The 15,114-nt window shown below is 41.0% G+C and overlaps 1 protein-coding gene across 6 annotated transcripts in view; it reads left to right on the top strand.

Annotated features, from left to right (window-relative positions):
* Positions 1-15,114, top strand: part of FILIP1 (filamin A interacting protein 1) — a 168,688-nt gene that overhangs the window by 115,889 nt on the left and 37,685 nt on the right. The gene's annotated exons all lie outside the window — the stretch shown is intronic.

Here is a 15,114-nt window from a genome sequence, read left to right as displayed (position 1 = left end):
CACATCACCTGCAAAGAAAACTGATCTGCAAGTAATAAAAAGCACAACCTTCTTGAAACAAAAATGGGAGTATCGATGTTAGGAGATTTCAAAGTCCTTTTTTTTCCTGCTTTTGTTATTAAAGTTTCTCCTCTCCCTTATCCCATGAGAAGCCAGCACCAAGCCCTTCCTTTATTAAACATTTTCAGTTGTTTCATTTTATTTAAATATACCCAAGACAACCAGGGGGTACTAGTAGGGGATAGAATTCTGAGATTGTTGTAGAGATTCCACCCGTGATCCCCTTCAGACCTGTAGATTCTTTTGATTTTTAGAGCACTAGTAAAATGAAGAAAAGGCCACAGTATCAATCAGCCAGTGACCGATCTACAGCATAGTCTAACCAAACATAGGTCATTTTGAAATGTTTGCTGTTAATGAATCCCTCGGACTTAACATTTAAGGCCAAATTCTGAGTGTAATGCCATGCAGTGACTTCAGAGGGGCTCCGGAGCATATAAAATAGCACAGAATTTGGCCCTTAATTATATAACATGTTTTTTTCTTTTAAATTCTGGAAACTTTCACGGATAGAGAGTTGCGTATATCCATCCAAGACTTCTCAGCCATTTTCTTATTCTGACTTTGAGTTTTCTCATTTATTTGTTTTTCTGACCTGCTTTCTAAATCATGAGTCTGAAGGAAAAAGCCAGCACAGTAGGAATCCACAGCATGGCCCACAGTTACTCATCTAACCATTATGCTTTTGGCAACAGTAACTCACTGAGTCAGTCTATTTTGACCTTTCAGTAATTGCGTCTATAAACTGAATTTTGTGTTAATTAATTAAAAAAATACAATGAAAAGGGCAACAGTTTTACAATCATTAAACAGCTTTCATCCCATTCCTTTAGCTTGACATAAGTATCTATATACTTCAGAAAGATTAGTTTTTCTCTTGATATGATAAAATTTTAGGATTGCAGATTAAGTAGTTCAAGTTTAATGATAGTCTATTATGAAAACATCGGACAGTAACAAATGCTGCTTCCAAACAGTTAAGTAAATCAAAAGATCCTGAGGTCACCCATTCTTCAAGTTCTATTTTACAGTTTCAAAAAGAAAAGGAGTACTAGTGGCACCTTAGAGACTAATCAATTTATTTGAGCATAAGCTTTCGTGAGCTACAGCTTACTTCATCGATGAAGTGAGCTGTAGGTGACGAAAGCTTATGCTCAAATAAATTGGTTAGTCTCTAAGGTGCCACTAGTACTCCTTTTCTTTTTGCGAATACAGACTAACATGACTGCTACTCTGAAACCTTTACAGTTTCAGTTGACCTTTAAGATAATAACTGGAACATGTGATTTTTGTGAGGTGTGTATTTTAGCTGAGTTGTAAAGCTTGTGATCCTGATCTCAGATTTAAACAGGACTGTTCCACAAATGTTAAAATAATGAGAAAACATACAGCTACATCTAGCTGTACTAAAACAATGAGGAAATATTGTGAGGTTAACACGATGTGGTATTTGCCATGAGTTTGGGGTAATCCAAATCCCTACCTTCACACTTGGATAGTCTTTAAAATTGTCAGATCTTATAGTCACTACTGGGAGCACATAAAATAGCATCATGTGGTATTTCAGCTACTCTTCCAACTGCAGATTATTTCTAAGTCAGAATCAGCTTTACAGGCCTTCAGAGAAAATTATTATGCAGAAGAGATCTATTGCATTATTTCTGAACAAGTTTACTACATCTGCAGATCCATCACTCTGAATACTCAATGGGTCAGGTGGGGGTGGGGGAGGGAAGTTACTCTACTCAAGCTCCACTCACAATCGCAAGCTCCACGCAGAGTGAAACAACTAGCAATATTGACATTAAAACTGGCAAAGGTGTCTTTCACAGTTACCACATAATAGAAACAAATCTGTTCGTTAACAGCTCTACTAGTCATGTTTTCAGGCTGTCTACAGCCACAGGAAACCTTAGCTGAATCAAGGTCACAGTTAGAAAGTTTTCTTCTCAAACAGACAGGCTAGAAGCACAGTTTCAATGGAAGTGGCAGGTGCTCAGCCCTGCTAACATATTACTTATGCACCACTTATTAATGGGGTGCATTAAGAATTTAGGTGTTAGGACCTGAAGAAGAGCTGTGTGTAAACTCAAAAGCTTGTCTCTCTCACCAACAGAAGTTGGTCCAATAAAAGACCATGTCTCTCTGACTTTAGGCTCTGCAGGTTGAGCATGTTGGTCTTAATTTTGCATTCAGAAACCTTGCAGAAACTGATGGAACTATAAGAAAAATGCTGGTATTGCATACCAGTTCAAGTGGTGTCTTGAAAAGACCTTAAAAATATTTTCAACCTGTTCTCTATAGCCAAAAGTTAGCAATGGACCTCCACTATGAATATATCTTTCAAACAGTTTCGATAAATAGCCGTCCCCTACCTGGCAGGCCAAGGACCCCTGAACCGTTTTGTGTCCATTACAATGGCATCTGAGCTCCTTGCCTCAAGCTAATACAGGAAGTTGTAATTTAGACCTGAGTGCACAACTAATCCATAAATGTATTGGTGTGGTTAGTGGTCTCACATACACAAGTTTACATTGGTGCTACTCCTTTGATGACGTTGGAGCTACCCAAGATTTATACTGGTGTAAGTCCAATCAGAATCTGAATAATAACTTTTTAAAAGTATTCAGATAAGCTGTTTCCTACTTGCAGTTTGTACTTTTAGTCTCTGAATAAAAGTTAGCTCTCTAGCAAAGTAACTTGCAGACCATATTTGTTCCACTTGTGACCGTATTAATTTTAGAGCATTTCTGTAGCCAAATACTGTATATTTATTTTTATAACAACAGTCAGTCAGGGTTGCACATTGCAGATGAACTGGTAATTTTTAGGTTCTTAGCTTTTCAGGAAAGAGACTTTGCACCATTCATACTTATGGCACTGTATACATATCAAAACAATAGTAATATACAAGGCAATTGAATTTGTAGTAGTCAACAGTGGGGCAAACAGATACAAAATTTGAGTGGGATGTGGGTGAAGATGCATGAACCTTGCAGCTATTCAAAGGAAAGACAAACAGGATAGTACGAAGTTGTGGGGGAGAAATTCTCTCAACACTTCCAGTGTCTGTACCAATGGAAGTCAAGAGGAGCTGCATATGTGAAGGCAAAATTTGTCTCTTTCTCTATTGTCTCTCTATTTCTACATACTAGAAATAACATAAAATACAGACGAAAGTACGGAGAAGCCATTTTCGTCTGCAGTCACCTATAAACATGCTAGCACAGACACAGAAGATAGCTATCACTTGGGAAGTTTACTGATTTTAGTAAAGAAGCAGTAGAAAAACTGGTGTAGATACAAATACACATTTTATCCATGTAACCTACTCTTCCTAGCTTCATTACACTGAAAAAATAAGGGGACAGAAAGTACTAGAGACTCTGTGGTGCAGGTTTTGACGTAATGAACAGGTGTTTGCTCTTTTGCATTCCAGGCAAAATCCACAGATACTGAAATGGAAATTAATGAAAATACTTTTCCTGCCTTTCCTACTGACAGTTGTGGCATGGTATATTAGGTTGTGGTGACAGTCAGGATTATAGTTTTGAAGTTATTAAAACCTATTAGTCTTACCTGCGGTCAGAAGCAGCCGCTGATTCATGTTGCACAGTTCTTGAAAATTCATTTTTGCTAAATTATGTGGAAAGCCATTCTTTGGGAAGTTTGCTAAAAAGAAAAACAAAAGCCTCAGTAAATAAAGCCATGTATTTCTGTTATGGCACCCTAAGAAACATCTTTGAAAGAATTAATAATATAAACTCATTGTATAGGCAAATGACTTATAAATGGCTAAGATTAAAGAGTAACGGTAAAACAACAATTTCAAAAAGTAGAAAAATAATTTCTAAAATGAAGGGCTTGATATTAGACTTTTGAAGTCAATGGGAATGTTACTAATGACTTCAGTGAAGGTGGGATCAACCCAAGAAATTGCACTCCAATTGCACATTAGCAATTGTTCTACTATTAGGAAAATTCTATTATTTATTTTTTTTTTTGGCCTCACTTCTCTGCACACAGGTGATTTTCACTTTTCTCCTAAATCTTAGATCATTCTCATGCCATTATACACAGCTACATGAGCTACTCTGGTTTCCTAAGTCACAAGTCTCAACTTTTGCTTTGGCGAGCTTTTCTGTTCATGGCCCTCATCTCTGTTACATTGTTCACCGGAAAGTCAGATCCATCCCTCTCCCAGAACTTCTGTCACTCTGACTTTTGGGATTAATTGGCACAAAACAGCAATTTCTGCTGTGTTTTGCCCACATTTTTGTGTGTTTCGGCCTCTCATTTTATTTGCCTTTCTAAACTGATGTATCAAATGAAAGACAATGACGAGACTGACAATTATTATTAGGCTTAGAACTCAGGAGTTCCTGTCCACCAGCCCCATAACAGGTTCACTAGATTTATAGACTCAGAGAATTTAAGGCCAGAAGGGACCACCGTGATCATCTGGCCTGACTGCCTGCACATCACAGGCCACAGACCCTCATCCACTCACTCCTGTAATAGGCCCATAACCTCTGGCTGAGTTACTGGAAGTTCTCAATACTTGATTTAAAGACTTCAAGTTACAGAAAATCCACAATTTACTCTAATTCAAACCAGTAAGTGACTCTTGCCCAAAGCTGCAGAGGAAGGCAAATCCCCACCCCCATCCCAGAGCTTTCTGCCAATCTGATCTGGGGGAAAATTCCTTACCGACCTCAAATATGACGATCAATTAGACCCTGAGCATGCAGGCAAGACCCACCAGCCAGACACCTAGGAAAGAATTTTCTGAAGTAAATCAGAACCCTCCCATCTCGTGTTCCATTTCTAGCCATTGGAGATATTTGCTAATAGCAGTTGCAGATAGGCCATATACCACTGTAGGCAATCTCATCATACCATCCTTTCCATAATCTTATCACGCTCAGTCTTAAAACGAGTTAGGTTTTTTTACCCCCAATTACTCCCCTTGGGGAGCTGTTCCAGAACTTCACTCCTCTGATGGTTGGAAACTTTTGTCTAATTTCAAGCCTAAACTCATGGATGGCCAGTTGACATCCATTTGTTCTTGTGCCTATATTGGCCCTTACCTTAAATAACTCCTCTTCCTCCCCGCCCCCAGTGTTTGTCCCTCTAATGTATTTATAGAAAGCAATCATATCTCCCCTCATTCTTCATTTGGTTAGGCTAAACAAGCCAAGTTCCTTAAGTCTCTCCTCATATGGTAGGTTCTTCATTCCTCTGATCATCCTAGTAGCCCTTCTCTACATCTGTCCCAGTTTGAACCCATCTTTCTTATACACGAGAGACCAGAACTGCATACAGTATTCCAGGTGAGGTCTCACCATTGGCACTGACTCCGTGGATTCTCTGGGGCTGGAGCACCCATTGGAAAAAAAATAGTGGGTGCTTAGCACCCACCGACAGCCCCACGGATCAGACCCTCCCCCTCCTGCCCACCGGTTCAGCGGTGTGCAGGAGGCACTTGGGACGAGAGGGAGGAGAGGGGGCAGAATGCGGCGGGAAGGGGCGGGGCAGAGCAGGTGTGGGAAGAGGCGGGGCAAGGGGCAGTTTAGGGGGGAAGGGGTGGAGTGGGGGCAGAACATCCCTCGCAAACTCAGAAAGTCGGCACCTCTGGGTCTCACCATGCCTTGTATAGTGTTAATAATACCTCACTATCTCTACTAGAAATGCCTCGCCTGATGCATCTTAGGGTTGCATTAGCCTTTTTCACAGCCACATCACATTGGCAGCTCATAGTCATCCTGTGATTCATACATGCTGCTTCTAGGCGGCATTATGAGAAAGAATAGCAGCTGGAAACAAGGTCAGCAGAATTAAAACCAGCATAACGGGGGAAAGGAAGCGGTCTGAGAGGAAAGGATGGTAGGAATAAAAAGAGGATCAGTTTAGGACAGATGATACCAGAAACAAAGAGGAGGTGAACATGGGAAATGATTGCAAGTGGAAGATTTGTGAAGGAAGAAAGGGCAACAAGAGGAGCTAGATATAAAGTAGTCAGAGAGAAGAATGTGTTAAGATTTGTGCAAGTGGAAGAATGGAAGGAAGGATAGATGGTGAAGAGATGTTAGGTCAAGGAAGATGAGGATGGAGTAAGAGGCCCTGAGATTTGTCTGTGAAGACTTATTAGAGACCTTAGTGATAACAGTTTCAGTTGAGTAGAAAGAGTAGAAGGGATCCATGACTGGCTTGGACAAAAGAAACTCAAGGCAACAGTTGTAAATGGTTCATTCAGTGTTGATGAGTTTAGAGGTGAAGGGAAGAAGGGAAACAGGGCTGATGTTGGAGAGTTGGGGTGCTTTCATGGAGCTTTATAAAAGTAGGTAAGAACTTAAAGAACTTGGTCTACATAGGACACTACAGTTCTGGAGTGAGGGGCTGTGAGAATTATTGATGATGCTGATTTACTATTTGTATTATGGTTGTGCCTAGGAGCCCCAGTGATGGACTAGGTCCCCCTTGTGCTAGACGCTATACAAACACAAGTCAAAAAGACCCAAATACTGAGACCTTGAATCAATTGTTTTTAAACAGTGTTCAGGATATCAAGGATTGATTGGTATGATCAGAATAAGAGAAGAGGAATTGCTTGAAAAGAAGGTGGTAGTGGAATTGGGGATTTTTAAGGAAGGCCTTGAAGAAAGAAAGAAAGATGGTGCTTGGTAGAAGAGGAAGGAAGACGGTTCTAGCCACAAAAAGCTTGTAATTGGTCCAGCATGCTACCACCAGTCTACTCAGTAACAAGAGAACATGCCACTCTGGTATTCTGTTTACTGCACTGGCTCCCTTTATGACACCAAGTCAAGGTCAAGATCTCAGTTCTCATCTCTAAAGCCCTGCATGACACAGGTTCAAGCTACCTAAGGAACCACTTTTCTCTCATCTGTCATCTCCCATGACAGATACATTCCCAGTAGAACTATGAAACTGATGCCCCCCAGGGTCAAACTTCTGAGAATGGAAGACAGAGTGTGGATTCTTCTTCTGGCCCAAGACTATGGATTCTTCTTCTGCTGCATTGCAAATGACCTCTAACCTCATGGCCTTCAGAGCAGAATATAAACCTTAGCATTTTTCACAGCCTCAACTTACTTATGTTTTTACATAAACAATTAAAAAATAAAGGCAGTAAGATATAGGGGAGGGGAGGAGAGAAAACTGGAGAAAAGGAGGAAGAAGGGATAGATCTAAACGAGGTGGAGAAGAAGATGAGGTTGAGGAAAAGGAGGGAGAAAACCTGACTAGAGCAAGAGAGGATCAGTAGTGTATTCTGAAGCAACATGGAAGTTGCTTAGGCCAGGTCTACAGTACCACTGGCTTCGGTATAGCTTACGTCGCTCAAGGGTGTGAATAAGCCCTTCCCCCCCGAGTGACATAGTTACACCAATCTAAGTGCCAGTGTGAACAGTGCTACCACCTCTCATGGAGGTGCATTTATTATGCCAACGGGAGAGCTCTCTCCCGACAGCATACACCATCTTCACCAGGAGCGCTAGAGTCTAGTGTAGACTAGCCCATAAATACTACAATGATGAGGTGGGCATGAGCGTCTAGACAGGTAGATAGGGGGTAGCATGGAACCATGCTACAGCCCTGACATTAGCAGCTACACACCCCATTGAAATCATTGAGAGTTGAGGCCACTTAATCCAGGGATATACTTGGCCCTTGTTGTTAAAGAACCGTGATATTGCTCTATAACATGATTGAATCCTGTCCATACTGGCAAGAACAAACCATGCCATAAAGCAATTAGAACCCTGACATAGTACAACTTGCTGTCTAGGTAGGTCCTGAATGATGTTCAGCTTTAATCATCGTTGCTCAGAGAAGTCTCACTGACATTGGCTTTCTTCATAGGCAGATAAAAGGATTAGTCGCATAAACCAACTATTATGATTCTCTGCATTTATCTATGATTTATCTATGATTTAAGTTAAATCATGTTTGTTTTGTTTCTTTTAGTAAATATCTCCCACTCAGGTGTGTAATATCATTGCTTCCAAAATCAGCTTTTTGAAATATTATCAGGACATATAGCAGTTCCATGAAAGCAAGAATGATTTCTCTTAAGCCAAAAAGAAAGAAACATTTATGGTTAGCTCTTGGATCATACTTCCATAAGGCAACAACATCAAAAGGTAGTGAAATTTACATACTGAAAAGAAAAGAGAAGAAAAATCTTAAATCCAGGCAGCATGCCTTATTTAGAAATTATCTGGGGAATAATAAAACAACGTTTTTGGGTTTTTTTCATAGCTACATGGAACAACCTGTTTTAAATAAGAAGAAAGGTGAACAAAGCCAGTTGTTCGGCTTAGATCACCAAATGAAGTTTTTTAGGGTGTATGACGTATACCACATAAAAATGTATTGCCTAGAATATATAACAGAACAGATTCCAACTTGTGGTTTTTACTTAGGCTTTTCCTACAAGGTTCAGTTTCAAGGATTTGGTATATATATATATCTATGTATATCTTTAGTGTAAACTTTTCCCAAAAGGCACAGGGAACCACCTAATTCAATATATTTTCAACAGTATATTAAAAAGTCTTTTTTTTCTGAGTTCTTCTTTTATGCTCTACCAGGAATTTGTTCCATTGAATTCATAAACATCTATTAAGCTATGGGAAGATATGTGGACAGGTGGAAGTTTGAAGACAGATTTGCACCTAACAAATGAGTGCTAATTATCCAGAAACATAGCAAAGACAAGTGACCTAAAAGATTATGGAGAACACTGGAGCCTAATAATGAAAAGTTTTCATTGCTTTGGTTTTTTTATGGACAGTAATTTGCAGTCTGTCAAGCTACGCGATGTGCATTTTCATATCTGTAAGTAAATACAAATTCAGAGAAATCTTTGTTTTGTTTTGCTTTGCTTTGCACTAGTAGCAGCATTTGGGTTATTTGTAATATAGCTAGCGAATCTGGGGAGGTTGCAGATACTGCCTTTGCTATTAATGTTACATATGTACTTGGACTGAAGATAAAGAGCAAGGGAGAGGGTAGGGCTGTCCCTGGAAAGAATACAAAGCAGTGTTTACAGCAAATTTTATAATCAAATACTCATTTGCTATGGGCAATGGCTACAGACACTTAAGAACACCGACAAAAGAGAGCAACAAATCAGAGCAATGTGTAGTCTATTAGCACATCATTAAACAGTTAAATCAATTCCATCTTTTGCTTCTCAGTTTCTCCTCTTCATTGTAGCAAAAGATTGTACCCAGCTATGTAGCACAAATTTTGAATTAGGCTGGAATTTGTGATTCCCCTCCCCCAGCCTCGTTTTCTTTTCCTGGTTTTTGTCTTATGCGGTTTCTCAAATGTTGTGAGTGCAATTTGTTCAGGAATTTAGTGTTTTAAACTGCTTCATGTTGGTGGAAGCTTAAATGTAGAGATTAAGAAGCAAAAGTTGTGCTTACCTGTAAATCTTGTAGGGAGCAAGCTAGACCTATTCAGTCCTCTTGTGAAAACGGAGAGATTAAAAAGTAATTTTGAAAAGGCATTTAATGCTTAGTCTCTGAATTTAATTCCCACTCTTCAAAAGAATCTCTCAGGGTTAAAGGTGAAACTCTGTTCAGCCTTAGTTCATGCTGTTATACCTCATGTGCTCCATTATACTTTGGCACAGTGCAATAGCTCAAATAAATTAAGGAAAGTGTTTTAATTCTTAAACCCACTACACAAGACATATTTAAGGGAGACTCTTAGTCTTGGATACCGTGATGGGTTTTTCTATTTAAAAGAACCACAACAAGCAACCAGCCAAATATACCATAATAAATGTATGGGGAAAACATTTGTTTGAGAGTCAAGGGATTCTATATATGATATGCATTTGTTGACCTTCATGTCATACAGCAAGACCTCTCTCTAGTTTTACAGGATTTCCTTGAAAGTTAGAGGACATTGGAGGAGGAGATTTTATTTAAGGCAAGGTGGTTTGTGAGGGGTTTTGTGGATATTGATAAAGGTCCCTGATCCTACAATCAGAACCCTTACTCATGCAGAAATTCCTAATGGAATGCTACACAGGCATCTGCCCAGTTTGCAGGATTGGGGCCTAAGAATGTGTAAACACACAGAGTTCTAGTTTAAACTGAAATAAAATCTATAGCTGAAACCTGATAAGCTCTTTCTGATTCAATATGTTTTGAGAAAAAAATTAGTTATTTTTGAAAATGGATTTTAATGCTTTTTAGCTGTTCACTTTTACTTATCAAATTAAATCTGTGCTCCACATGGGAGTAAAAGGTGGTATGGTTCAAGGGCCATGATTTATGTAGTTACGGACCTGACTGTAACAGACCCACAAAGCAAGTAAAGATAAAAACATTAAACACATAAAAACTGATATGAATTTAGGCCTGGATCCTTGATCCAGTAGAAGGGGGACCAATCAGCTTGGGGACGGGCTGGCTAGAGTAGTCAGGAGGGGGTTAAACTAATAGCAAAAGGGGAGGGTAAAAAAAGGGAAGATAGCATGCAGCACAAAAGAGATGCTGAGAACAAAATTAATCAAGGAACCAAAGGACATGATGAGAAGAAATTATTTAATTGTCTATGCACCAGTGCTTGGAGCCTGGCTAACAAGCAAGAAAAACTGAAATTGCTCATTTATGAGCATAAACTTGGTCTAGTTGATAAGACTGAAACCTGGTGGGATGGCTCACACAGTTGGAATGTTAAAATCAATGGTTATAACCTAGTTAGAAAGGATCAAGTGGGCAAAAGGGTAGGGAGAGATGCACTGTCAAAAGTGGTTTTACTGTTTCTGAGTAACTGATAACTTGGAAGAAAATGACCCTGAATGTTTATGGATCAGTGTCCTAACAGATAAAGCACAAGATGGGGTATTAGTTGGTGTCTGTATTTAAAAGAATAAACAGGATGACCTAGGTTATTATAGGCCTGTTAACCTGACATCAGTCCTAGGTAAGATAATGAAGCAGCTGATAGGGGACTTGATTAATAATGAATTAAAAGAGGGTAATGTAATTAATGACAATCAACATGGGTTTATGGAAAATAGATCCTGTCAAACTAATTTGATATATTTTTTATGAGATTATAGGTTTGGTTGATAAAGCTAATAGTATTGACATAATATACTTATATTTCTGTTAGGCTTTTGACTTGTTACTGCATGACATTTTGATTCAAGAAACTAGAATGATATAATATTGGCCTAGCATACATTAAATGGACTAAAAATGGCTAACTAATAGGTCTCAAAATGTAACTGTGAACAGGGAATCATCATCAAGTGGGTTTGCTTCCAGAGGGGTCCTGCAGGCATCACTTCTTGGCCCTCCTCTATTTAACATTTTTATCAATGGCTAAATGTAAATGTATATATCTGGGAACAAAGAATGTAGGTCATACTTACAGGATATGGGACTCCATCTTTTGAAGCAGTGACTTTGATGAAAAAGATTTGGGGTCATGGTGGATAATCAGCTGAACATGAGCTCCTGCTGTGATGCTGTGGCCAAAGAGCTAATGTGATCATGAGATGCATAAACAGGAGACTCTTGAGGAGAAAAGAGGGTATTTTACCTCTGTATGGGCACTGGTGTGACTGCTGTTGGAACACTGTATCTAGTTCTGGCACCCACAGTTCAAGAAGGATGTTGATAAATTAGACAGGGTTCGGAGAAGAGCTATGAGAATGATTGAAGGGTTAGAAAACATGCCTTGGAAGTGAGCTCCTTGAGTTTTTCAATCTATTTAGCTTAACAAAAAGAAGATTAAGGTGCGACTTTACTACAGTTTATAAATAGCTACATGGGGAACAAATATGTATTGTGCTCTTCAGTCTAGCAGAGAAAGGTATAGCACGATTCAATGGCTGGAATTTGAAACTAGATAAATTCAGACTGGAAATAAGGTGTAAATTTTTAATGGTGAGAGTAATTAACTATTAGAACAATTTACCAAGGGTCATGGTGAATTCCCCATCAATGACAAATTTAAAATCAAGATTGGATGTTTTTCTAAAAGGATATTATTTTGGGGAAGTTCTATGGTCTGTGTTATAGAGGTCAGACTAGATGATCACAATGGTCCCTTCTCACCTTCTCATCTCTGACTCTGCGTACATAGTTACATTCTTGTTTTTCTATTTGATTCCATCATCCTTATTTGTCATTTTCTTCTCTCCCTCCTTCCAGCTTCATCCTCTCTCTCTCTCTTTTTTTATTTGCCTCCTTTTTCCAGTATTTTGGATTCCTTATTCTCCAGCCTCACTGATATTATCTTCCTTTCCGCGGTGTGTTGCATGTGTGTGCACGCGTGTGCCTCTCCAGTTTCCTTCCTCTCTCCCTTCCTGACCTCTTACTTCTGCAGGCCACTTCAGCTTCTCTCGCTTACGACTCATCCCTTGCTGTGTGCTGCTTTTTCTCACACTCTAGGGCCCCAGCCCCACTCACACTCTAACCCAAATCCTGCTATACACAGGCCCCCAACCCCACTGTCTCCAGTCCCCAGTGTCTCCCCCCTCCCGATTTCTAGGGGATATGCCTAGAGTTATGCTAGCTAAAACCCAGCATGAGAACAGACATGCTTTGAAACAGACATACACTGACTCGTAGACTTTAAGGGCAGAAGGGACCATCATGATCATCTAGTCTGACCTCCTGCACGTTGCAGGTCACAGAATCTCACCCGCCCATTCCTGTAATAGACCCCTAACCTCTGGCTGAGTTACTGAAGTCCACAAATCATGATTTAAAGACCTCAAGTTACAGAGAATTCACCTTTTACACTAGTTTAAATCTGCAAGTGACCCATGCCTCATGCTGCGGAGGAAGACAAAAAAAAAAAACCATGGTCTCTGACCCGGGAGAAGATTGCTTCCTGACCCTAAATATGGCAATCAGTTGGAGCTGTGTATGAAGCTAGTAAAAAGTGCAGTCAGGGCATATTGGCTGAATTCCAGCCCTAAAATGAATATGCAAATACAGCGGACGTATCAGTATCTTAAACTTTACAAGGAGAAATTTCTTCCCATTAATGTGCCTCATGACTCTAGGTCAATACACAAAAAAGAGTTTCGCAGGGCCGAGTACAAAGAAGTTCTGGTCCGTAACTTGGGCTCCTAGGTACTACAGTGATACAAATAATACATAGGAGGGGTGGAAGCACAACCTGCTATAAAGGTTGCCTGACACTTCCCATTATAAGACCTTGTTTTCAGTTGTTTATAGGGAGGCAGTATGGACTAGTGGGTAGCACATTGGACTGGGAGTCAGGAGACAAGGATTTTATTTCCATTTTGGCCACTGGCCTGCTGGGTGACCTCAGGCAAATCACTTCACTGCTCTGTGCCTTAGTTTCTTCATCTGTAAAATGGGGATAATGTTGCTTACAACCTTTGTATAGTGCTTTGAGGTCTACTGATGAAAAGTGCTATGGAAGACCTAGGTGTTGTTATTATAACTTTGCCAAACATTAACTGCTGGGGCTGAAATGTTCCATGTCACATATCTATCTTAGGCTGATCTCTCTCTCTTTTATTTTAGCTCAAACTGTTCAGCTGTCTCCAAGAATGAGGCTAGGGAAAAAACAGTGTTTTGCCCATGTTACAAAATTCTGGTGACCTCTTCTTTGCAAGGCTCTAGCGGTCTGCAGTCTTGCAGCAGGAACTTGAAATTTGGCAGGGAAGTGCCCTGTATATCAGGGATGTGCCTTTTGCCATCCCTGTGAAAATCTGCCTAAATGGTTATTCTAAGCCTTTGAAAAATCACAGTTTGCACATGTTAAAAACCTTAGATTTGAGCACCTAAATGTCCCCAAAGATTCCATGAACACTTGACAAGCTACAGCCCAGGGCTGGCAGGACTTTCCCTGAAAGCAGAGAGATAGCCTGTCTCTCCTGTGCTTTCAAAGACAGACAGAAAGACAGACAGACAGGACCCCCAGCTCAGGCAGTATGGCGGAGGAAACTGCCTGATTGAATGAGCCAGAACAAGAGAGCTGGATCTGCACTGGTAGTCTCTGTGTGTGATTAGCTTCATCCTTGGGGACAGGGTGGGGAGGCTGAGATTTTGACTTTGAAGAGGGAAACTGATATTGAGAGTTGCAGAGGGGGTGGGACTGGGAGCCAGGGAGTGAAATGGGACTAGTGGGGATGGGACTGGGAGCTAGTAAAAGACTGAGGAAAAGGCAGAACTGCGGTGGAAACTGGGACTGGCTGGGCCAGAATCCTGGGACTGAGCTAGGGGTGGGGAGTCAGACATAAGATAGGGGTGAGGAGTCAAATCTGATGAGGGGCGGGAAGGGTTGGGAAGGAGAGAAGTGGGGCTGGGTGGGCAAGGGATAGGGAGTTGGAAGAGGTGGACACTGAGACAAGGAGATTGTGACTATGAGGCAGTGGGGATGAGGAATATGGGTTGGGGTAGGGGACAATTGAGGGCGAGGGTGAAGGAGAGAAAGAGATGAAATGAAGAAGTGCGGAACTGAGAATGGCTGGGTAATGGCAGGGGCGTTGTGAACACTGGGACTGGAATGGGGAGTCCAGGGGGCAAGTCACAACTGGCAAGACTAGGAGGTGACCCAGAAAACTGAGACTGGGATGAAAAGCCTGAGGAGTGGAGACCGGGACTGGCCAGGTGAGGAAAATGGAACTTAGATGAGGAGTCAGGAGGGAGGACGAAGCAGGACTGGGACAAGGACAGATTAGAAAGAATGGAGAAGAAGGGGTCACCATTGGGGGAAATGAGAAATAGACTCTGTGCCCACTAGCACACACTTCTTTTCAGAGCATGGAACGTAGCCCAAGATTCCTGAGTCTCACCATTCCTCTGCTGTCTTCTCCCTTTTGCATATGGGGAGACTGCGTGGGAGCTCCAGAAGCTCCCTAGAAGTGGGAGGGGCCACCCGCACCCAGACCATGGCCCCGCCTCTCACTCTGCCCAAGACCCCGCCCTGCTCTGCCTCTTTTTGCCCCCACTCCACCTCTTTCCCCAATGCCCTCTTCACCTGCCCACTGCTGGTTCCTCTCTGCCCCCTCCCCTGACTCCC

The sequence above is a fragment of the Lepidochelys kempii genome, chromosome 3 (genome assembly GCF_965140285.1).
Source record: "Lepidochelys kempii isolate rLepKem1 chromosome 3, rLepKem1.hap1, whole genome shotgun sequence".
Taxonomy (NCBI): Eukaryota; Metazoa; Chordata; order Testudines; family Cheloniidae; genus Lepidochelys; species Lepidochelys kempii.
Note: the sequence above shows the minus strand (reverse complement) of the source record. Positions and strands in the feature narration are given on the sequence as shown.